Raw genomic sequence first — 24,673 nt, 5'->3', positions numbered from 1 at the left:
CCTATGATGATAGCCATCCATTTACACAGCCCAGTGACACTTGCACAGTTCATGATGAAAGCAAATGCTTTTGCATTAGAAGATCCCAGGTTCAATCCCCTGCATCTCCAGTTAAAAGCATCTTTGATAGCAGAGCTAGGAAAAAATTTGCCAGCAGGCAGTTTCATTTATTCAATTTCTGCACTAACCCAAAGAAAGATAAGCCCAAAGTCATCTGATATGTGAGTCTGGTTTACACCTTGATTACAATTTTAAATACGATGTTTCAAAGAGATTTTATTATCTCCTTATGATGAGCCAATGTAGTGAAAGATCAAGAAGACCCAACTAGCAGCAAAAAAATAAATAAATCCCAGACGTAAGAATGTAGACAGAAGATTGACACATCAGGCTCCATATTATTTACACTGACTGGCAGCAGTTCTCCAGGCTTTCATGCGGAAGTCATTCCCATCTCTACCTGGCCATGTTGGGAACTAAACCTAGGACTTTCTGTGAGCAAAATGGGTGCTGTACCACTGAGCTACAGCCCTTCCTCAAGAGCCACCTCTCTGCATTTTCAACATTAACTGTTTAATTTAGTTCTGCTGCATCTCAGCAATAGTAAGCAACATCAAGTGCACACATTACCAACTCTTATATCCAGCTTTCCAAAGTCATTCTTCAGACCTCTGTTCACAGCTTATCGACTAAGAAATGCAGAGCAAACTAAGTCTCACAATGGAACTTAAAAAAATAGCATGACAACAGCCAAGCTATGCAAGAATCAAGTTCTAATAGGGGTGAGCATGAAAAAACAAGTGTTTCATGTTCTTCTCCAAGAGCATTTATACCCTAACTACTAGAGAAGTAGAACCTCTTTTCTGCTGCCACCTTGGACTAATTCTGGCATTTTTCTATACTATGTATTACAGCCTTTGCACTTGCAGAAAGTTTTTCTACCACTCATTCTTGCCCTCTCCTCAAAAGCTAAATTATTCTGTCATAGCTCCTGGCCATTAATATTTAAATCAAAGCTGAAAGAAAGGCACCAAATGTTTTAATAGATCTAATTCCATCCAGTACAGAGCAGAAGTACATACATACACCTCCAGCATGTTATTGATTTTGCCAACAGAACTGCAACATGGGAACACATAGGCTGAGGACAGTCAAGCTGCATCCAGCACATTTTGAACTAGGCAAATGTGCTCAGCTTAACAGATCAGGAATCAGGATACACATTTTAATCTCCACATCTGCATCAAGGTTCTAAGGACAGTCAGATCCTGCATTGTCAAGGGATCTACAACTGCATAATTGCAAGGGGATGGTGGGTACCTTAACTGAAGATGACATATATAGAACATTTGAGAATATTAAATCCTAATGACAACACACACGTGCCGCTGGTCAGACTGGTCAGCATTAACCCAGTATTGCCACTGGTGGGGACCAAGGTCAACAGACACTGGCTTGCCTAAGACCAACTGATTTGTTTAATAATGGGCAGGTAAGATCTAAAGGGAAACAACTATATCTGCCAAAACATGCATCCCTAGCTGCACATGCAACACAAGATCACACTCTTGTATTCTGTGCTGATCAAGGAAACCATAACTTCTGATGGATTAGGATCCATATTACAACCTGCATTAAGTGACCTTGAAAAATGCATCCTGAAGACACTGTGGGTCTTTTTACTTGTTAATTCCCATATTTTGCAAAGAGATAACATCCTTTCACTCCAGTTTTGAATTCCTAAGGTACACCAAACCAAGCTTCAACCTATCTGAATTTTTATTATTCTTCAAAGCTAACATGCCACTACAATATAATTTAAACCAGAAGATCAAGCAATTCAAAACAAATTAGCTAACTTCCCACACAGTCCCATTAGAAGCTTCACACCCTACCCAGCCACACCTTACCACGTCTCCTTAGTGATGGGAGAAACCAAGAGCTCCAGAAAACAAAACTTGTTCCTCTTAGGTTGCTGCACCAACACTCCCCACTAAGGAGGAGAAGATTATAAAACTTTATAGCACAGCTAAACAAAAACAAATGGCTTTTCCATGAAGCTCTCAAAGAGGATGGCAGAGTATAGAGCAATTTCTGTTTCCTAGGCAAAGGGTCTCATGCAAGCAGTTCTCTACAGGAACAATGGCCTAAATTCTGCAGAGCAAACAGCTGATTAGGACCAGAGCTTCTGCCTTCAGGGGACAGCTTCCATCTTACAAGCTAACAGTGTTTGTGTACTGTTCAAGCACTTAAAAATAGCAACTGGGCAAAGTGTTCCCCTTCTGGCGGGACACCTGACTCCCACTTGAGGCTGGAACTAGCTTTTAGTAAAGGGATTTGCCTCAAGACATGAAGCATGTTGAAATGTCTCAAGCCAGAGAGGATGGATCAAGTAGGGTGCTGTTAAGAAATCAGTTTCATCAAGAGGCAGCAGCATTGGTAGTGTGGGGTACAATTTGCTCTTCCCCTCTGAGGCCATGGCAATGTCGCTTCTTAAGGAATGCATCATCCATAGCTTCCAGAGACACCAGCAGTCATGAATTCAAGATTCTGCCACACTCCAGAGGCTATGAAAAGGTTTGGTGGAAGTGATCTGAGTGCTGTGGATTAAGAGAGTTTTAAAGCAACATCTGCTTTCTAGCAAGAATTCAACAAAAAATATGGTAGATCTGCTTTGCAACCTCTCTCTAGTCTCTGCCCAATTCAGTTTCCAGATGCCCGATGAGCCTTGCCCCTATTTTCCTATTCCTTAAATCTTTCCGTTAGTGGAGTTTCAAACTGCCCTGTAAAGATCCACATGCTCTCACAATATAGAATTGAGCTCTGTACCAAAGAAAGAGATTTTATCAGTTTTAATTAACTGGCCTAAACCAGGGGCAGGCAGCCTGTGGCCCTGCAGGTATTGCTAGACTACAACTCCCATCATCCCTGACATGAGATATGGTGGGGGTGGGACTGATTGGAGCAACTTGGCAATCCAACATCTGGAGGGCAACAGGTTCCCCACCCTGCCTTAAAACTTATGTATTTTTTCTAGTTTATTTATTTATTTTATTTATTATTTGATTTATATCCCGCCCTTCCTCTCAGCAGGAGCCCAGGACGGCAAACAGAAGTGCTAAAAACACTTTAAAACATCATAAAATACATTAAAACAAAACAACGTTAAAAACATTAGTTGCAATATGTAGCACTTTTGCATACTATAGATTATGGAGAGAAACTGCATGGGCAGAGGAGAGAGGTAAGCAGTCCCTAAGAGCAGAGCAAGGATAATTTGGGAACCTTGGAGAGACAGAGAAAGAAGCACTTTAGGGCAAAGAACCCTTGCCCCAAAGTCTCCCTGTTTCATGTTCACTGCTAGAACATTTTAAACATTTCTTTATAACTATCACAGCTCTGAATTTGCTTTTTGTTTTAAAAATAAATGCAAAAAGTGTTTAGAAACAAGCTGCTGTACTAGATTGTTTTGCCCAAAGCAGATTTCCTATAAGAAAAGGTTGTTTCACTTTTATTTGATGGACACTGCAACTGGATTTTTTTAATTTTTGTTTTGGAAACGAAACGTTGTACTCATCTGTGGAGGTGGGGATGTTTATGTTGTGTTACTTGAAATTAAAAAAAATTTTTTTTTAAACTCTGTGTCAAACTATCTTCCAAAGCCAAAGTAAATAAGCTTCAGTGAATTTGCTTCAACAGCTGCATTATGCCACAAGTACCAACAGCTCCTCCAGACAAACAAATGGGTCTTTACCCACGAACTGACAACATGGGCCAACAACAAAACACACACAAAAAAACCCCACTCCTGTTAAATGCCTCACTGCAGATAGAATAGGGATCCCATTACAGAGATGTAAGCTAGCTTACATTTAGGTACCCCACCATCTTTAGTTCCCTCTTGGAAGTCAAAATCCCTTTTACATGAAAAAGTGAGTGCAGTACATCAACACCCACCAGTAGCCTGACTCCCAGGTGGCCCATAGCTCAGCAATATGAGCCAGTAGCAGCAGCAAAAGGCCGTCTTGAGCTGGCAGCATGCCATGCCACTATGTTTCGGTACAGTTAGTGCAAATAGGAAAATATGAGTACTGCTCTTAACTTTTTTGGATTAAATATTAGGAAGTCAAACACATTCTCAAAGGGTGACACGACATCAGAGGTAAATGAAGGTCATCACAAGGAACCAGGGTTTGTGCTCCCACGTAACCGTGCTTGAAACAACTGAATGATAACGGGCTCATATAGACAGCATGCAAAGTTGACATAAGAGATTGAATGTAGTGAATACATACACATATCAAGGGTCATAAATTCAAAAGATATGCTTAAAAAGCTATAAAGTGACATTTGTTTTAAAGGAAGTATGTGTAAATTCATGTGATATATTCCCATTTTATTTGCTGGTGGTGCAATCATTTTGTAGAGGATTAGCCTGTTGTCGAATCAGCACCCCATTTGGTTCACGATGTCCAGTGTTGAAGTGTGTCAACTTCTTTCAGCTTAGGATGGCAGTGAACAGTTCATGTTACGTGTTTTACTGATGGTACTGGAAAACCTGCCTGAAGTGTAGGATGCACATGTGAATTGTATCAATGAACTCTAAAAGGATTGAGTACACATGTTCTTGAGAAAGAGATTCATGGCTACAACAAACTGTTATGCTACATACCCCTCCTGGTTATCAAGGAATGAGAATCATCGGAGGGCGGGGGATCAGAACGCTGTCAGTCATTTAAAAAAGCGAAACATGCATGCAAATTTAAAATTAGTACCACTAACTGGGGAAGGATGTAATAATTCATAGAAGAAAGTGGAGTCGACAGAGGAAACTGTCTTTTCCCCTCTTTGAGACCCTCTTCCATGGAGAGGCCTTTAGTGGACGCCAACACTGCAAAAAACCCTGCTCAAACAGAGGCAAGCCCACAGCCCACTAATACATCACAAGTTTTGCATACAAGAAATTCCAGGTTCAATCCTGGAAATCCTAATTAAAGACTCTCAGATAGCTGGAGGAAGTCTTCCTGAGACTGCTGCCAATTGGAGCAGAAAATATTGGGCCAGAAGATCAATGGTCTGATTCAGTATAATACAAGTTCGCATAGTCATAAGATAGGAAATGCTGTCCTGCCCAGAGCCTGAGACACGAGACAAAGGCAAGGCTTGGTTTAATTCCCAGTTTATCAGGGTGATGGTTACATCCAAAGCAGTGCGCTTCATAAGCCTGTCTACTCTAGCTCACTACTTTCCCTAGCTAAGCTACCTAAACAGTCTCTGCAGCGTGTGGGGAGAGTTGACTCAGCACTAGTGTCTGGGTGGGCACCTGCTTAAGTAGGGAAGGTCTTCCCTCATAAATGATGGCTCCTCCAAAGTTCCACCCTCTGAAAGTCCCTCTTCTCGCGCCATCTCACATGGGTGAGGCGGGCAAGCCTCCGGCGGCCCATCCAACAGCGGGGTTCGCTAGGTGACAGCTCGGTTTTGGGAAGCAGGAAGCTGGTTGGCGGAGAAGCGTTTGAACTGCCAGGCGGGGATTCCTGTGGTGGGGGGGTTGGCGCATGCAAGGTGTCACTTCCCAACAGCTCAGGCAGGGAGCTTGCAGGCTGAGCAGAATCTGCCTCGATGGGGGGGGGCTAGTCTGCAGGCTGGCAGCGCTCCCCCCTTCCTTCAACGCTCCCAGGGACCTCGTCCTCAACTGACTCCTCTCCCTAAGCTAACTCCTCTTGTGCCTGGGTTTGAGCAGGGTTCTTTAAGCAAGGGCAGCACAATACCAAGGCAGGCAGAGGAACCAAGAGGACTCCCTACACTGCAAATTCGACTGCATCTGTGACACCTTCTCCGAGGCAGCCCAGCACCTAGAATGCATGTCCAGATGGCATGAGGCTAGTGAGTATGCTTCATGAACAAGAGGAGTCAATGGCCCTCCGCATTTTGTGACAAGTTTCATGGATTGCTACTGACTAAGACATGCAGAAGAATGCCTCCCTCCCACAAATGCAACACACACGCACACAGGAGCACAGGAAGCTGTCTTTTGTCTCAAGAAGTCTTTCCCATCATCAGCTACCCAATCCTACTCAAGGGTGGGGAACCTGTGGCCCTCCAGATGTTGAACTACAACTCCCAGCATCCCTGACCATTGGCCATGCTGGCTGGGGCTGATAACTCTTAGAATCCAATAACAGGGCTGCAGGTTCCCAAGCCCTGTTTTAACTAGTCATGGCAGAAACTGAAAACACACACAATCAGCAAATTATGGTCTCTGTTTATGATTTTTATGTAGGTTTATGACGTTTGTAATAATACTTAAAGCTTACAGAATGTGCTATGAAATGTTATTGTATTTGCTTTCACAAAAAAACCATGAGATGTCCCATTGCTCAGTTAACTTTACACAAGAGAAACCTAACCATGGAATCCATCTATGACAAAGATATGAATGAGAAACCAAAGCATGGAATGAGTCTATGACAGAGATGTAAACCTTTGAACTCAAGTAATCTTCTGCCATCATAAGGCTGAAGGGGTTGTTATGAGCCACAACAACTAAAAGACTTTCAAGAATCAAACAGCCATAAGAGGGAATTCATCCAGAGTTTAGGGAGCAGTTCCTGGTAGAAGAACTAGAGCAGATAGTAATTCAGCAATCAAGAAAACAAACTTGAATGCTTTAAAATAGTTCAAAATAACCTAAGCCAGTGATTATGTTCTAGTGTAATTCCCTACTTGTTAGTGCTAAACATACCCGAGAGCAAAGGTTTGTAATGATGTGTGCAATATAACACAGAAATGAAAAATGTCATCTGTACACTGAGTTCTTTGCATGCTGTACCACTGATGATTTATTACACGTAGGAGGCCCAAACAAGAAGGAAGACGGGATTCAACAAAATAGGCAGTTCTTGTCTGCACAAACATATGCTAGGCTCTAAGTAATTCATGGAACCACAGTCCAGTGTTAGTTCTTGGATTTTGAGAGCTCTTTGGCAATGCATTCTTAATGGGGCCCCTTGATCCAGAAAGAGTGGGGTGTGTAAATGAGGAATTCTGACACATTATTTCTGAACACCTTGGCTACTCCATGCAATGAGGTGGTGCTGTGGGGTCCTGGTAAATGCAGGGTACAGGACAGGAAGGGAAGCATTCATTTTCAAACTCAGACTCAAAGGGGCAAAACTGAAAGGTGGTAAACTTTTATTTATTTGCAGAAGCATCTCTAGTTTATTTTCATATCTAATACATGTGACTGTTTTAACAATAGGAGTTAGCAGTTTCACTGAGGAACATCACAAGATCTATCAAAGCTTGGTATATTTTATTCTATTGTTTCAAGCCCTTGCTTCCTTACAGTGATCTTTACAAGTAATCAAATAAGGAGTGGGTCATTCCCCTCCTTTTAAAAAAAGATAAGTAGAAGCAGTAATGCCTTTTGACAATGACAGTAACAAAGTTTATTACACAACAGAAGTGGAGCTGGAACACATTTATGGTTCTGATCTATATTCATAAGTCACTTGAAAGAATTAGGCATAATAAGAAACTGATTTTTTTCTTCAGAACTTTTTGCAGTTCCCCTTTGTTTTTTTAGGCCTAAGCAAATGTCCTCCTCTGGAATCTGATCTGCTGTATGTCACTTACAATGTAATGTTGTTGTTGTTGCTGTTATGTGCCTTCAAGTAGATTACAACTTATAGCGACCCTATGAATGAGCAACCTCCAACAGCATCTGTCATGAACCACCCTGTTCAGATCTTGTAAGTTAAGGTCTGTGGCTTCCTTTATGGGATCAATCCATCTCTTGTTTGGCCTTCCTCTTTTTCTACTCCCTTCTGTTTTTCCCAGTATTATCGTCTTTTCTAGTAAATCATGTCTCCTCATGATGTGTCCAAAGTATGATAACCTCAGTTTCATCATTTTAGCTTCTAGTGATAGTTCTGGTTTAATTTGTTCTGACACCGAAATATCTGTTTTTTCCGCAGTGTGTGGTATGCGCAAAGCTTTCCTCCAACACCACATTTCAAAGGAGCTGATTTTTCTCTTATCCACTTTTTTCACTGTCCAGCTTTCACATCCATACATAGAGATCGGGAATACCATGGTCTGAATGATCCTGACTTTAGTGTTCAGTGATACATCTTTGCATTTGAGGACATTTTCTAGTTCTCTCATAGCTGCCCTCACCAGTCCTAGCCTTCTTCTGATTTCTTGACTATTGTCTCCATTTTGGTTAATGACTGTGCCAAGGTATTGACAATCCTTGACAAGTCCAATGTTCTCATTGTCAATTTTAAAGTTACATAAATCTTCTACTGTCATTACTTTAGTCCTCTTGACGTTCAGCTGTAGTCCTGCTTTTGTGCTTTCCTCTTGAACTTTCATCAGCATTTGTTCCAAATCACTACTGCTTTCTGCTAGTAGTATGTTGCAATGAATCCTATGAGCAATGCCGTCAGGAGTCATGTACTCCCAGCAGGGTCACCCACGGCGGTGAGGTCAAGGGAGAGGAACCAGACAAAGAACAATCCAAGAGTGTTGTCAATGGCAGAACAGGCAGAGGATAATAATGTGTATGTTACAACGGCTGTGAAGACGGATGAAGGCTGCAGCACATAAAAGACGTCCAATCATCATGGTACCCATGCCATTGGATCAAAGTCTTTTTCTGACAAGATTGTGTGTTGATCGTTGTGCACCGATCTTCCCACATGAAACAAATTCACGCACAGGCGTTTTCCAACCAAATTTTCTTGGAAGACAATCTTACTCGGCCACAAGTGATCGCCAATGAATGAGTATGACATCGTCTTCATATCTTAAATTATTGATATTTCCCCCTCCAATTTTCACACCTTTGTTTGGAGTACGGTATTTAGGCACACTGAATGAACTATGCACTATCCCCTTAAGCACAATCCACACCTCCAGACTGCACCACTTTCTCTTCCCCAGGCACCCTGCTGCAAGCATGTATTAGGAGTCCTACCAGGGAGCTGTTGTTGTTATGTGCCTTCAAGTTGATTACGACTTATGGCGACCCTATGAATCAGCGACCTTCAAGAGCATCTGTCATGAACCACTCTGTTCAGATCTCGTAAGTTCAGGTCTGTGGCTTCCTTTATGGAATCAATCCATCTCTTGTTTGATCGTCTTCTTTTTCTACTCCCTTCTGTTTTTCCCAGCATTATTGTCTTTTCTAGTGAATCATGTCTTCTCATGATGTGTCCAAAGTATGATAACCTCAGTTTCATTATTTTAGCTTCTAGTGACAGTTCTGGTTTAATTTGTTCTAACACCCAATTATTTGTCTTTTTCGCAGTCCATGGTATGCATAAAGCTCTTCTCCAGCCCCACATTTCAAATGTGGTGTAAAGCACTCCTATTAATGAACTAGTTAAGCTACCATACCTGTATGGATTCTGTATTTGTAAAGTTTCAATACACACCACCATATCTGGAATAAGGGCATTTCTATCAACTCATTAAGATGGACCAATCAAGAAATGCTTGATGGACTTCAATACCAAAATAGTGACTTGGGGATGACTGCAAAGCAAAAAGTAATTGTGTGTTTTTAAACTTCTTTATTCAAGTTATTCATATGCCAATGAAACTCCCTTCAATGAGAATGGGAACTGTCGGTACTAACATGAAAATCCAAGGAAAAACAGACTAAAAAAGTCTAAAGCGCAGAAGAAGCAGACTAACAGCTACTCCTCTGGAGATTATGATAATCTGAGGTAAGGTTTGGTTGATAAACTGTAAGCAGGTATGAACAGTCCCCTTCCCCCCCTTAAACTGTAACAGATAATTCAATGGAAGAGCAAAGATTTCCTAAATTTACTGCACTTATTTTAAAATTGTAAATTCCTAACTACTACCCCACCACACAGCACTATCCACTGTGCATTTAGAAAACTGATACATATGGCAAATGGGAACACGTGAGCAGGTCAAGTTTCACTTGCCTCCATCACCAACACTGATGTTAGGTTACTGAATGAAGTATCTCTATCAGTCCCTAATCAGCTCCCCCATTTGCTTTAACAGGCCTGGCTCCAGCACCGCACATCCTCAGGGAGCTGCCAACCCATCAGCACAGCCTATGACTGACACTTGCCTGCTTGCCCTGAGCTCCCCTTTAAAAACCAAAACCAAAATAAGATGCTTTAATGCAATGAGTACCAAGCTAGGACTGGGGGAGGAGCCATTTTAATTCCAGCGACACCTAGGAATGATGCTATGTTGGGGGCATTTGGGGAATTAACAAAGCTGCTTCCCCATACACAGGAATTCATCTCGGCATCACTTGGTATTGCCATCACCCAGAACACCTGCCAGAGCATCCCTGCACGATACGCAAGTTGCTTGATTGTGTTTTTATCTGTGGCGTTATTTTCATTGCTGCTTGTGTCATTTTATTCTCCTAGCACTTTATATTCTTTCAATTTTTATTATTTTATTGTGTGGCATCCTGGGTTTTTTTTATTGAAGAGCAGCATTTCCATTTTCTAAACAAATAAATAAAACTTGCGCAGGGAGCACAGAGGGCACCTGCTAAATGTTCATGTGGAAATTCTTGGGGGTCAAACTACACCAATTTGTAATACAATTATAAATAGCTTCAGTTGTTCACGAAGGGAGATTTAAGCAGTATTTTGAGGCACATTTGATAACAAGGCTCAACTGAAGTCCTCGTAAGAATGAATGAAGATCACGGGGACCCACCTGAAGCACTTGTTAAGAAAAGGGGGGGGGAATCATACAAACACACAAAGTAGTAAATTACAAACAATACTACATGCTCAGAGAGCATTTCCTTTGTTGTGAGGAACAAAACAAAACAGTGTTATCCATACGGTCATGCTGATGCCTAATTCAACTGATGCAAAAGCTGAAGAACATAATTTAAAAAAGAACAGGATGGAGGGCAAGTTCCCACACAAAAACACTACATGGCAGTCATAAGTCATCCTCTGAGCAAACAATCAGAATCAGAAACAATTGTATAGGTCAGCAACTGAAAGCCTTGAAAGCTTTTTTTAAAAATGTTTTTAAAGATATTTTGTTTTAATGTATTTTAAAGTCTGTTTTTATGATGTTTAAAGTGTTTTTAGTGCTTTTGTTTGCCACCCTGGGCTCCTGCTGGGAGGAAGGGCCGGATATAATCAATCAATCAATCAATAAACAAACTGAAGGCCCCTGTACCAATTTCTGGCCCGTTGGGAAGTACTGCCTGGTTCTAGAGTTACCCGATTAGGGGTCAAAAATGTGGAGAAAGTGACATTTGTTACCACATAACTTGTCAGCAGGCCACTTTATAATCAAATCTCACTGCCTTTCTACAGTGGTCCTTCCCTAGAAAATTAAGTAACAAATTGTGTCCAACTGGACAGCATTCAGCAACATTGGCTCAACAATGTCTCCCTATTCATAGATTGGATATAGTCAGCACTGATAAGGCACTGACAAATAACTGTGCTTGATTAGAACCAAAGTACAACGTACTGTTCCAAGATTTTCTGCATCCAAAGGACTGCCAAGCTTCCATGTTGGCAGCAGCCTGGAGACTCTCCGTACAACAGGGGGTCTCAACAGGGAGAGTTGTTTTTGTGTACTCTCTCCCCTCATGCCAGCATGGAGTGCCTTCACATGGAACAGATTTCTAGCAGTTGTCATATAGGAACAATAATATTTTAATCAGCTCAGGAAAAGGGGAGTGGGGAGAACACAACAAAAGATTTTGTGAACGTGACCAAGTTTTGCAATTTGTTTAAAGCAGGCGTTATTTCCTCAATGCATAGATTTTAAATTTCACTTTGCAATTTACATGTAAACTGCTCTGAGTGTCTACAGCCAGCTCCTGTTTTCCTGTAACATACTACAAGGAGCTAGCAAGCTGTCTCGTCCAGAGCAACCAAGCATAATTTAAAGCTACTCAAAAAGATACATGATGTTAAATTACTAAATACAACAAAGGAAATATACAGGACATGCATCATTTCTTTTGCTTAAGGAAATCTTGAAGCTACAAGGGAGAGGGGAAAACCCTGGCACATATCCAGAGTTTGTGCCAATTTTGGAAGCTTTTTACTGAAATAGGAAAGGCAGGATGAGGATGGCTCACAATAAAGAATTGCAGTTCTTTAGTCCAACTTTTATCACTAGAAGCTAAAATGATGAAACAGATGTTATCATACTTTGGACACATAATGAGAAGACATAATTCACTAGAAAAGGCAATAATGCTGCAAAAAACAGAAGGGAACAGAAAAAGAGGAAGGCCGAACAAGAGATGGATTGATTCCATAAAGGAAGCCACATACTTGAACTTACAAGATCTGAACAGGGTGGTTTTTAACAAATGCAATTGGTGGTCGCTGATTCATAGGTCACCAGAAGTTGTAATCGACTTGAAGGCACATAACGAGAAGTCCACCTGCTGTAAATAGCACAAATTAACGGGAAGCAAGTCAGCTACCTATTTCATAAAGATTTAATGGTGCAACTAGACATGATGGGGGAGAACAGTGGACAGGATCTCCGGTGCTGTTGTTTTTCAAAGTGGTGTTGTTTTTTAAGAATTAATAGCACCTGCAGGGAGGGGGGGATTTAGATCAGGACCATGAAGGTACGGGGTTAACCATGTCATTTTCCCAATTAAAATGGCCCCCCATGCTGCTCTTTCCCCCACAGGGCAAAACATATAAGCACCCATGTGAGTATAGTCATAAGTACAAACAGTACTTGAAAAGGAACCCGATGTTGCTATTAAATATTGAGGGAGTTACTTCCCCACTAATAAAGTTGTGTCTTTTTAAAGGAACACACAGCACGCACTCATCTCTGAATTAGCTCAACTTGCCTTCAGTGATATTGTCACATAGCCAAATCTAAGAAGGCATGCCACTATTGCTTGGAAAAAGGAAGAACTGAAATGAAAAATGGCCATGAAGCAGCAGCCAATCAGGGAAGTGAAGCAGCACAAAAAGGTAAAGATTTTACAGGTTTTATGGGAAACACTTTGAGGCACCAAATCCTCATTTCATCCTGAATGTTAATTTGCGCTGACCTCCTCAACTTAACGACACTGATTATATTACAGGTTTACTAAAAAGAAACACCCAGTTTGTTACACTTGCCAAATGCTGGAAGATGCAAAAGCAGGCCTGGACAGGAATGCTCTGCCAACGTCTACTCTTAAAATAGAGACCGTCAAGAGGGATAGAAGGAACCACACACACCTTTTTCGACCCTTCGTCTAGATTTGGCTACATACCATCTACTGACAAAGGAGGAAAGCAGCACAATCCTTTCCAGTGCCAAACTACCTCTTCCAGATGATTAGCAAGGATAGCTTCTAGCTTCCTGGTAAAGAGGAGGCACAGGTCACCTTCCTTCCCACTGAAGTCTCCCCCTTTCCCAATCAAGAAATGCCACAAGTATACCAATACTTCATCTGGAAGAATATTAAAACTAATACTCGGAGCAGCTTTCCACCACCTCCAGGAAGGTTTGCTTTCCTCTATCAATCTAGGATACAGATTATTTCCAACATATATCATATTACAATTACAATGAGAGAAGAATTTTAGATATGCTTTGTTCAAAGGAAACTGCTGTGGTAAACCCACTAGCGAAAGTCAATGGTTCATCAAAATCCTCGGACAGATGAGGGAGAACAAAATCTAGAGAATTACCCCAAATAGAGAAGATACTTGCTATATTTAAAAAAAGCTGCCTGGTCAGGGCAGATAGTTCACAGCAAAATAGTAAATGAGAGTTTCAACAAGCATTAAGAATTTCATATATTACATTTATTTATTCTTGTAGCCCTTAAATAAATGAACATCCTAATTATTCTTCAGTAGGGATGGGTGAATCTGTCAATTTGGTTTTTCTCAGCTTCTTGTTTTTTTCCAGTCTTCAGTTCTCTACATCAGTTTGCAATTTACTGCCTTCATGAAAATTCATCAGCATTTTGGCGCAAATTCCTTCTAATATACACATTTCAATGCAATTAAATACATATTTTTGTAAGACATTTTCCCTAATGTATTTTTGTATGTTATATTCAGCAATATAGAGTAGGGCCCCACTCACACGGCGGGTTACGTTCTGGACCCCTGCCGAAAAGCAAAAACTGCCAAAAAGCAGAACTCATTGAATAGAATGGCGTGCGACACCCGAAAACCACCGTAAAAGCAGAACAAGTGCCGTATGAGTGGTGCTTTAGTCTAATTGCGTCTAATTGAGACTGCCACATTAGCGAAGCGCTGTAAAGCGGGGCCCTACTGTAAGCAAACCATGTGCACTGTTCCCTTAATGACCCTTGGCCAACAGCCATATAGGGCTGATAAGGGCACCAGTGACATCACCATTTTCAGTGAAGAGAGGAGAAATAAGCAGATGACAATACAGTAAAAAGGTCTGTTGCTGGGGCAGAGGAGAGGGAATAGGGCTGTATTTCCTGCTAAGAATCTCCCCATTTATAACCCACCTCCTACTATCCAAGATAAATATAGAAGTAGTAAGAAGTCTTTTCTATCAAGCCAACTGTAGTCCTGGCAAAGCAATGAAGAGTGAGAACTGATGTGCTTGCTTACTATGCCATTTGGCTTCTTAATGCATGTAATACAGTGCATGAGTGAGTGAGTGAGTGAGTGAGTGAGTGAGTGAGTGAGTGAGTGAGTGAGTGAGTGAGTGAGTGAGTGAGTGAGTGAAAATATGCTCTTAAGGAAGAAAACAGACTGAACTCTCTTATACAGGCATACCCCGCTTAACATTGCTTCACTTAACGTTGCCTCACTATAACGTACATGCTCTATACACCACCATACTCCGCTTAACATACACGTGCTTCGCAATTACAGACACTTAATAGCATGATGCCGCTGCCATCTAGTGGCGATTTCAGTGCAGTACATGCATAGATAATTGCTTCACTTTAAGTACATTTTCACTTTACATACACGCTTTGGTCCCATTGCGTATGTTAAAGCAGGGTATGCCTGTATATAGACACCAGAATTCAGACCATGTGGTTTTATTGCTGAAGACTGCTTCACAACCTACTGTGATGGAATGGAAATGGAAAGGGGTCAGCTTAGCGACCCAAAACAGCTGTTGGAAAGTCTGTTTTAGCTGTGTACTTCTGGCAAAATGCATTAACCACCATGCGGTACCATTAAGAGAAGAATACTAACAAAAGTTAAGGGTAAATATCCTAGCTACTATTTCTCTTTAAAAGATACGTTTCTGCTTCTCTCTCTTTATCTCTCTGTACCTTAAGTATGTATGGATGTGAAAGTTGGACAGTGAAAAAAGCGGATAAGAGAAAAATCAGCTCCTTTGAAATGTGGTGTTGGAGGAGAGCTTTGCGGATACCATGGACTGCGAAAAAGACAAATAATTGGGTGTTAGAACAAATTAAACCAGAACTGTCACTAGAAGCTAAAATGATGAAACTGAGGTTATCATACTTCGGACACATAATGAGAAAACATGATTCATTAGAAAAGACAATACTGCTTGGAAAAACAGAAGGAAGTAGAAAAAGAGGAATGCCAAACAAGAGATGGATTGATTCCATAAAGAAAGCCACAGACCTTAACTTACAAGATCTGAACAGGGTGGTTCATGACAGATGCTCTTGGAGGTCACTGATTCATAGGGTCGCCATAAGTCGTAGTCGACTTGGAGGCACATAACAACAACAATAACACCTTAAGTCAAGTACCTGCTCTGTATGCTCCCAGTGACACAACTGAAATTCAATAGATGGCTATTAGATCCGCCCCTCCCCCAGTTTTGGCACTGTTTGTTATCTGTATTTTATTATCATTAATTATCTTAATTTATGAATCGCCCTTTACATCAGTTTCAAAGTGATGTACAATAAATAGAACAAGTAAAAATAGTTTTAAAAACAGTACAAAAACATCTAATTATAGGTTTTTTTAAAAAAAATACAAAAACAAGCACATAGACCAAAGACATTTTCACCCAGCTTGAAAAGCTTGTAAAAACAAAAGTGTCTTCAATTGTTTCTGGGAAGTACAAATAGTGGGTGCCTGTCTTACCTCAACAGGGATGCTGTTCCACAAATCCATTTGCAGAATTTTCTTGCCCAAGGAGGCTTGCCTGGTCAGCTTGCTTTTGGGAAATAGTTAACCTCTTCCCATTAAGAGCCAGTGCGGTACAGCAGTTAGAGCATTGCACTAGGACCCAAGAAACCAGGGTTCAAATCCCCACTCAGCCACGAGGCTTGCTGGGCGAACTTGGGCCTGTCACAGACTCTCAGCCTGACCTACCTCATCGGGTTGTTGTGAGGATAAAATGGAGAGGGAGGAGAACCACATACACCACCTTGAGCACCTTGGAAGAAAGGTGGGATAGAAATGAATACAATAAATATTAAGAAAGGCATTTGTTGTGTTGTGAGATTGTTCCAAGCAGGTTTTAGGATGGAATCTGTAGACCAAGAGCGCACAGTCTTTTTTTCTGTCAAGGGCTGCATTCCCTCACGGGTAAGCTACTGGGAGCTGTATGCTGATGGTGGGAGGAGCCAGAGGCAATGATGGGCAGAAGCAGAGACAAACTGTTCAGGTTAACTAATCAGGAATAAAGATCAGCCTGTTCCAGTTTTCAGCATGTCTGCCTCAGATCAGAACTGCCAATCCTATGGAGTTTGACTCAGAAGTAATCTCCACTGTGCTTGATAGGGTTACTCTTAACCAAGTATACAGAGGATTTTTTTAAAAAAAACAACCCACAGCAGTTCAATACAGCTACTGTTTCAGAAAAGTGAAAATAATATCTTTCTGATTGTAGAGTGACACACACATGCACACACAAATATTTGGATGGTAGAAGCCTTATTTATTTGTTCTTTGACAGATTGGGGGGGGGGATATTTGCCTGCAAGCCATCAAAGAAAATGCTGTCGCTTGCAATTGTACTGAACCTAGACAAAAAGAGGAAAAAACTTTTAAAAACCAAGAAAAATAAAAGAGAAACGAGAAAAGAGGGAACTTTTATAGGATGGAAGAGATTTGGGGCCGCATGTGATCTCTGGGCCAGGCCATAGGTACGTAGGTAGGTAGGTAGGTAGGTAGGCAGGCAGGCAGGCAGGCTGCATTTGTATACCACCCCATAGCCGAAGCTCTCAGGGCGGTTTGCAATTAAAAACATTAAAAATATACACATTTAAAAACACATTTTAAAAAGCAATTTAAAAACACATGCTAAAATGCCTGGGAGAAGAGGAAAGTCTTGACCTGGCACAGAAAAGATAACAGGGTTGGCGCCAGGTACACCTCGTCAGGAAGATCATTCCATAATTTGGGGGCCACCACTGAAAAGGCCCTCTCCCTTGTTGCCACCCTCCCAGCTTCCCACAGTAGGCTCCTGCACGAGGGCCTTGGATGTTGAGTGTAGTGTACAGGTGGGTTTGCGTCGGGAGAAGCATTCCATCAGGTATTGTGGTCCTAAGCCATGTAAGGCTTTATAGGTTAAAACCAGCACCTTGAATTGAGCTCGAAAACATACAGGCAGCCAATGCAAGCAGGCCAGAATCAGTTTTATATGTTCAAACCATCTGGTCCCTGTTACCAATCAGGCCGCTGCATTTTGCACAAGCTGCAGTTTCCGAACCGTTTTCAAAGGCAGCCCCACGTAGAACGCATTGCAGTAATCTAACATGGAGGTTACCAGAGTATGGACAACTGAAGCCAGGTTATCCCTGTCCAGATAGGGGCATAGTTGGGCCACCAACCGAAGTTGGTAGAAGGCACTCTGTGCCACCGAGGCTACCTGAGCCTCAAGTGACAGAGATGGTTCTAGGAGAACCCCCAAGCTACGAACCTGCTCCTTCAGAGGGAGTGCAACCTCATCCAGAGCAGGTTGGACATCTACCATCTGGTCAGAAGAACCACCCACTAGCAACATCTCAGTCTTGTCTGGATTGAGCCTCAGTTTATTAGCCCTCATCCAGTTCATTGTCGCAGCCAGGCACCGGTTCAGCACATTGACAGCCTCACCTGAAGAAGATGAAAAGGAGAAATAGAGCTGTGTGTCATCAGCATACTGATGGCAACGCACTCCAAAGCTCCGGATGACTGCACCCAACGGTTTCATGTAGATGTTGAACATCATGGGGGACAGAACCCCATACTGGAGAGTCCAGGGTGCTGAGCAATGTTCCCCAAGCACCACCTTCTGGAGCCCACCTGCCAAGTAGGAGCAGAACCACCCCCATGCAGTCCCTCCCACTCCCCCTGGGCTGCAGACTCTTGCTGGTTGTCTTACTATTTCATTGTTTTACTTATTTCATATTTTAAGTTGCATTTTAATGGACTTAAAAGAACTATGAAAGATGAGCAAGTGACACATTTTAGAAACATCATACACATCAGCGGTTAACATCTAACCGCAGACACACTGAACTGATCCAAGTAAGACTCCAGAAAATATATCATAACATGTAGTAGTTGTATATTTAAATAAATCTGCTGCATGGACACCAATGTTGGCAGTGACTGAAGCAAACCAAAGCTATATTCCAGAAATGGGGTATTTTGCTACAAAATAAAATAGAAACAGGGACTTCAGGTTTGTTCAAAATTAAATCCTGAATTGGCAGGACTTCAGCTTCAGATCCCTACTTGCTGAGTTACAAATCAGATAAAACACTGCAAGTTCTTTTCCCCAAAGAGCTATAATTCAATACCATTCATCTTACAGTCAAGATGTATTTCAGAAGGTCATATGCAAGCAGATTGTCAGATTTTTGTCTCAAGAACAATTTAGAGATACGGATATGCAAAATTCAGAACTGCAGACCCATCAGCCTTTGGAATCTCTGTGTTTGTAATGGAACTATAACTGTGAACGAGTAACAGTGAAGGGTGAAGGGTTTGACTGGAATCGGCTAGGTAATTATGAGCTCTCTCCACAAGCGTTTTACACTCACCAAAAACAACCCAAAGAAGTTTGTTCAAAGGGTAGCTACTTTTGCCTTAGCACTTGTTAAAACTACCGTAAGCAAAAAGGTTGGGATTAAATAAATTCTAGATTGGCCCTTCTGGATTAACACAAGATGTTCTGTGGATAAAGATCTGATGTACTCTTTTTTTCTTTTCTTTTCTTGGCCAATTTCATTACTTTTTTAATGTCTTGATACATGTTATGTCTAATATCATACTTACTGCTGTAACGGCCAATGGCTACAACAATAAAATTTTATTATCTTATTACTACATGCAGTTGTTATAACTATTATGTTGATTGGCTGCATGCACAGTCCCAAGAAGAAGTAGAGTCAAGCACCATCAGTGTTACACCATCATTATAAGACCTTATTAATGTCAACTGCACACCTTATTAATGTCAATCAAATATTGATAGCATACATAAGAACACCCATGCTGAATCAGACCAAAGGCCTATCTAGTACCGCATTCTGTTTCCACATTTGCAAACTGTAAGCTCTGGGAAACCCTCAAGCATGATAGAAGGGCAACAGCATTTCCCCCCACTGTTGTTCGACAACTGCTGATACTCAGAGGCATATTGGAGTCAGCACATATCTGTCATTACTAGCAGTTATTGTACTTGTGTGCAGCATTTATTTGAATGAGACAACACTGCTCCAATTACATGGCAAGAGGGGATCCAGCCCACTTACTGTTTTGAGAAAGCTACTGTGGACCATGATGTGATTCCAATTGTAGAGAGTCAAGGTTGATTTCATTAAAGGCACCCCTACGTCCCCCACAAGAATTTGAGTACTGGGTTGCATACTAAAATACTTGGAGCACTTTACCAAGACAAATTGGAACTGCTTTTGCTTTTAAAAATGTACTGAAGTGTAGGGTGGGGGCTAAGATTTGTTTTTAAAGCACACAAGATTAGATGTGAATTCCAGTCTCATGTGTACAATGGAACCAAGTCATCCTTCCAACGCAAGGGGTGGGGGAAGCATTTGAACAACATTTTCTCAATATACATTGCAAGGGCATGCAAAAATCATAACTGCTTGAAGGAAGAAGGGATATGATGCTGCAAAAAGAAGGGAAGTCAACAAGAAAACTTGGATAGGAAATGAAACTTCTGTGGCTTAATTCAGCCCAACATCCATCTGGTCTACCGTTCAAGAGGTAAATTTTTAAAAAGCAAAGATCAGCCAACTGGACAATTTTGGGGGGTAGGAAGAAATCTATCCTAAGTGGTGGTGAATGAGACAGCTACTTTGTTAGCAAGAGTGTGTTCCACACAGGAAAATGTAAACCACTTGCAATATTCTATGTGTCCTGAGGTAAAGTTAAGCCACAAACTGACTAAAGATAGCCCAGTGATTGTATGTTTGCTGAAAAGCAAAGAATGAAGCATTGCCCTGGCAGCCAAAAGATCAACTAACTGCAAGTGCCTGAAATGCTTATTCAGACCATTCAAAAATCCAAAACATAGGGTCTTGGCTCTTTCACATTGTGCTCCATGCATGGTGAGTCTTCCCCAAAGTCCTCTTCTCCCAATTGCACATCAGATGGGCAGACTTCCACATGCTGCGATCTTGAGGGAGGTGCACAGCAAATTCCAGCAGAAAATTCTCCCTACCACATCTTGCCATAAAATTCTAAAATGCACACACCTTTAACAAGCTGTATTCACTAGCTCAGTCACTGCCATAACACTAAACAATGATGAAACAAAACCATGGTTCAGGGGGAAAAACCACTTAGACCCATGACATCTCTTTCGCAGTGGCAGCCAATCACAAATCAAGGCTTGCCAGTTCAGACATGATAGCCAATAATAGTTAGGCATCCTTAATTATAAACTCAGTATGCAGTCTGAATCTTCCCATACATCAAAGATGCTAAGGAATAAAGTAAGCAAAAACAGCACAAAGCAGGTATTTTCCCTTATATTTCTGTTCCTTGTGCAAAGATACTGAGACAATGCATCTCCTGGCTAAATTCCTGCTTTCCCTGCATATTTATTCTTCATACCTATGAAGCACATCACCTTTCCACGAAATACTCCAGGTGATTTGTACTATAAAAATATTAGAAGTCTTATAGGCTATCACAATAAAAAATTAAAATAATAAACTAATACAATATGGCACACATCAGCTCCAGTTTCATATTCTCCTGGGAAAACCGACTGCTCAAATATGGGCAGTTACCTCACTACCAACCAACGATGCAGAGGTACAAGTTTGCTTCATCTGTACAACTTGTAAAGCACTCACAATGCAAGGCAATACCCATTATGTAGCAACAACTGCCAAAGAACCAGAGTTTAGTTTTGAAAATGTGCACTCCTGGGCCAGACAAGCAAGAGCCAAGATCACCAGTTGATTTTTATTATTATTATTGCCATGCCCCACATGGACTGAAATAGAATCATAGAACAGTAAAGTTGGAAGGGGCCTATACGGCAATCGAGTCCAACCCCCTGCTCAATGAAGGAATCCAACTTAAAAGAATACCCAACGGGTAGCTGTCTAGCTGCCTCTTGAATGCCTCCAGTGTTGGAGAGTCCACCGTGTCCCTAGGTAATTGCTTCTATTGTCTAACAGTTAGGAAGTTTTTTCCTGAAGTTCAGCGAAATCTGGCTTCCTGTAACTTCAGCCCATTATTCTTTGTCCTGCATTCTGGATGATCAAGAAGAGATCCCGGCCCTCCTCTATGTGACAACCTTTCAAGTACTTGAAGAGTGCTATCATTATCTTTCCTCAGTCTTCTCCAGGCTGAACATGCCCAGTTCTTTCAGTCTCTCCTCATAGGCCTTTGTATCCAGTCCCGATCATCCTTGTTGCCCTCCTCTGAACCTGTTCCAGTTCGTTTGTATCCTTCTTAAAGTGCGGTGTCCATAACTAGATGTAGTACTCAAGATGAGGGCTAACCAATGCCAAATGGGGGAATTAGTACTTCACACGATTTGGACATGTGACATATGCCTGTAACGAGCAGTGGTATTTATTGCAGACAAATTAATGAAGAAACCAATGTATGAAGGTAGAAAATTGGAAACCCCTGCAATAAACCACTGATCCTACTGCAAGTTTTCAAAATGCCTCGTTTTTGCAAGTGGAATGGCAGATTCTCATGGGCAGCAGATCAAGAATGTTGAAGGCAAGCTAAGCCTCAAGGTATTGGCCTCCAGTTCTACCTCTACCCCATTTCTACCCTCAAAGCTCATTACTTCAGAAATCATTAACCTGCATTCCTTTTTTGCGACTGATGTGGAATGAATGGAGCCAACTTAACTAGATTCATGATACATTGGGGGCTGAGGAAAGCAAGGAGTGGTGAAGGGGGTGGCCCACAAAGGAAAATGACAGAGCAAATAGTAGGTTACAGACACTGAGCCAAGCTAATGCAACCTAATTTAATGTTATGCTTGAACAAATCCCAAACAATAAGGCAGAAATGAAGGCAGGATGGAGAATGGCATCACCTCATCCTCCATGCTTTTGCTAACTGGAGCTCAGGCCAGGATTTCAAGCTAAGCTTATGAGCACAGTAGCCAAAGCGATAGAAGCCTCAGAGCTTCTGCCTTGGCACAGCTGACTATTCCTGGGCAGCCAAATCACATGTGAAATTTATTGGCAGCACGAAGAGGAAAAGCAACTCACCAATTCCTTTTAGAATTCTGTTGCTGCACGCTCCTCTCATGGCCCCCAATCAGTATCTAATGGATTCTCTTGATGGGCCTCTAACAACCTTACATTCCAGGGCAAGAAATTAACCCAGTGTAAGTTGCTGCAGGATTCCACGCCTCCCCCACACCAATGGCTGCTCTCAATGCATAGGACCTCTACTGCCTAGCTTCCCTTGCCCCCAAGGCCAGTCCTGCAAGGTCAGGAAAATCAAGAGGGAAAACTAAAGGCACAGGATCTGCTCACATGAAGGTAACAAATTCAGACCCCTATTAGGTTTTGAGCCTCCTGGCCAGTACAGTTTATTTATGGCAATTTTGAGAGGAACCACTCTCCTTCCTGAACAGAAGGCAATCAGAACAGGCTAGATACAGGCATACCCCGCTTAACGTCGCTTCACTTAACGTCGCCTCGCTATAACGTACATGCTCCATACGCCACCATACCCCGCTTAACGTACATGTGCTTTGCAATTACGGACACTTAATGGCATGACGCCGCTGCCATCTAGTGGCGATTGCTGTGCAGTACATGCATAGATAATTGCTTCACTTTAAGTACATTTTCACTTTACATACACGCTCCGGTCCCATTGCATATGTTAAAGCGGGGTATGTCTGTATAGTCCTGAGGAGCTGCTGAGGATGGGGCCTGAAATGAAAAAACAAGCATTATACCTATTTTGTTTCAATATAATTTTGGGTCACATCCACACCATACATTTAAAGCACATTTGTTCCCCCAAAGAATCCAGCTTCCTATGATAACTTCACACATTATTGCTATCCTATACATGAAATCATACAGCTGGAGGAGGTCTTGTTAAAAAAAATAAATCTCTAGTTCATCTACTTGCTAGATACGCAAAATCTAGATATAATTTTTATACAGGAAAATACACGTTTATTTAATGTGCAAATAGTGGCATATTCTTGCCTCCAAGTACATACAAGTGGACAATACAAGCAACTCTTATTTTCCTACACAGACTTGCTATCTTTCTGTAGGAAAATACTTATCTAGTATGCATGCTGTATGGCCATGCTTCTCAAAGTGACCCACCTATAAACTAGCACCACTTTTCAGGCTCTGCTTCTCCCTCTACATCAGAATACACAAGAATTACATAAGTGATTAACACTGAACAATCCATTCTATTTTTTGCTTTTCATTATTAATGTTAGTAGTTGGAATACTGTATATGGGCAATATGTACTTTAACAGAATTTAAGTACTACATATAAGGATGGGAAAAAACCTGTCTCTTTAAAGGCCCAGACAACAGTAATGGTCTACTGTCAAGCATGATGAAGCAAAAAAGCCCATCATTGTGCAACACACAGAGGAACACATCAGGAGGACCAACAGTTCAGAAGACTGCTGTATGAGTATGATATGTACTCTGGCACTAACACTCATATACAAAAAGTAAATGGAAAGATTAGGCCTCTGTTGCAAAATTAACCATACTGAAGAAGGGCATTGGGGAAGCAATGTTATAATAGCATTTTAAGCTTGTCACAGATTACTCTGATGAAAGGTCCCTTGAAGAACAAACAAAACACTCATTTGCTTTCTGCAGAGCAGCCACATTACATATTTTGACAGAACAAAAGAGGCAGACTAACAGACCTCCAAGTTTTACTTGAAATACATTCAGGCTCTCAGACTGGGGTGGGGGACTTGAAATCAGTATGCTAAAATAGGCAAGCAGACAATCAATTGCTGTCAGCACACTAACATTATGTTTGATGAGAGAGAGAGAGAAGCTCTGGAATATATTTTTATCTAGAGATATGTCTGCACTGAGGTATCTTGGAGACATTCCTATGATACATCTGATGCCCACAGCCTACACGTAGTTCTTCAGCCACTTTGAAGAAGGCACAATTCACATGTAAAATAAACTTGTCTGATCCATGCAATTCTGTGCTAAATTCTAAAGATGCAGATTGTGCAAGTTTAGATTATCATATCTCAGGTTGAATGACTGAATAAATTTATTTTGGT

At 41.4% G+C, this 24,673-nt stretch overlaps 1 protein-coding gene across 23 annotated transcripts in view; it reads right to left on the bottom strand.

The window, feature by feature from the left end:
• Positions 1–24,673, bottom strand: part of MICAL3 (microtubule associated monooxygenase, calponin and LIM domain containing 3) — a 273,115-nt gene that overhangs the window by 175,336 nt on the left and 73,106 nt on the right. For 11 of the 23 annotated variants that reach the window (XM_061638568.1, XM_061638555.1, XM_061638570.1 and 8 more), the window contains exon 1: positions 1,911–2,216. The exons of the other annotated variants lie outside the window; for them this stretch is intronic. The gene's annotated coding sequence lies outside the window, so the exon portion shown is untranslated. Of the gene's footprint in view, positions 1–1,910; positions 2,217–24,673 lie in introns of those variants that run through there. 23 annotated transcript variants of the gene reach the window in all.

Source organism: Rhineura floridana, chromosome 8 (genome assembly GCF_030035675.1).
Source record: "Rhineura floridana isolate rRhiFlo1 chromosome 8, rRhiFlo1.hap2, whole genome shotgun sequence".
NCBI lineage: Eukaryota > Metazoa > Chordata > Lepidosauria > Squamata > Rhineuridae > Rhineura > Rhineura floridana.
The sequence above is the reverse complement of the archived record's forward strand: the minus strand, read 5'-3'. Positions and strand labels throughout refer to the sequence as shown.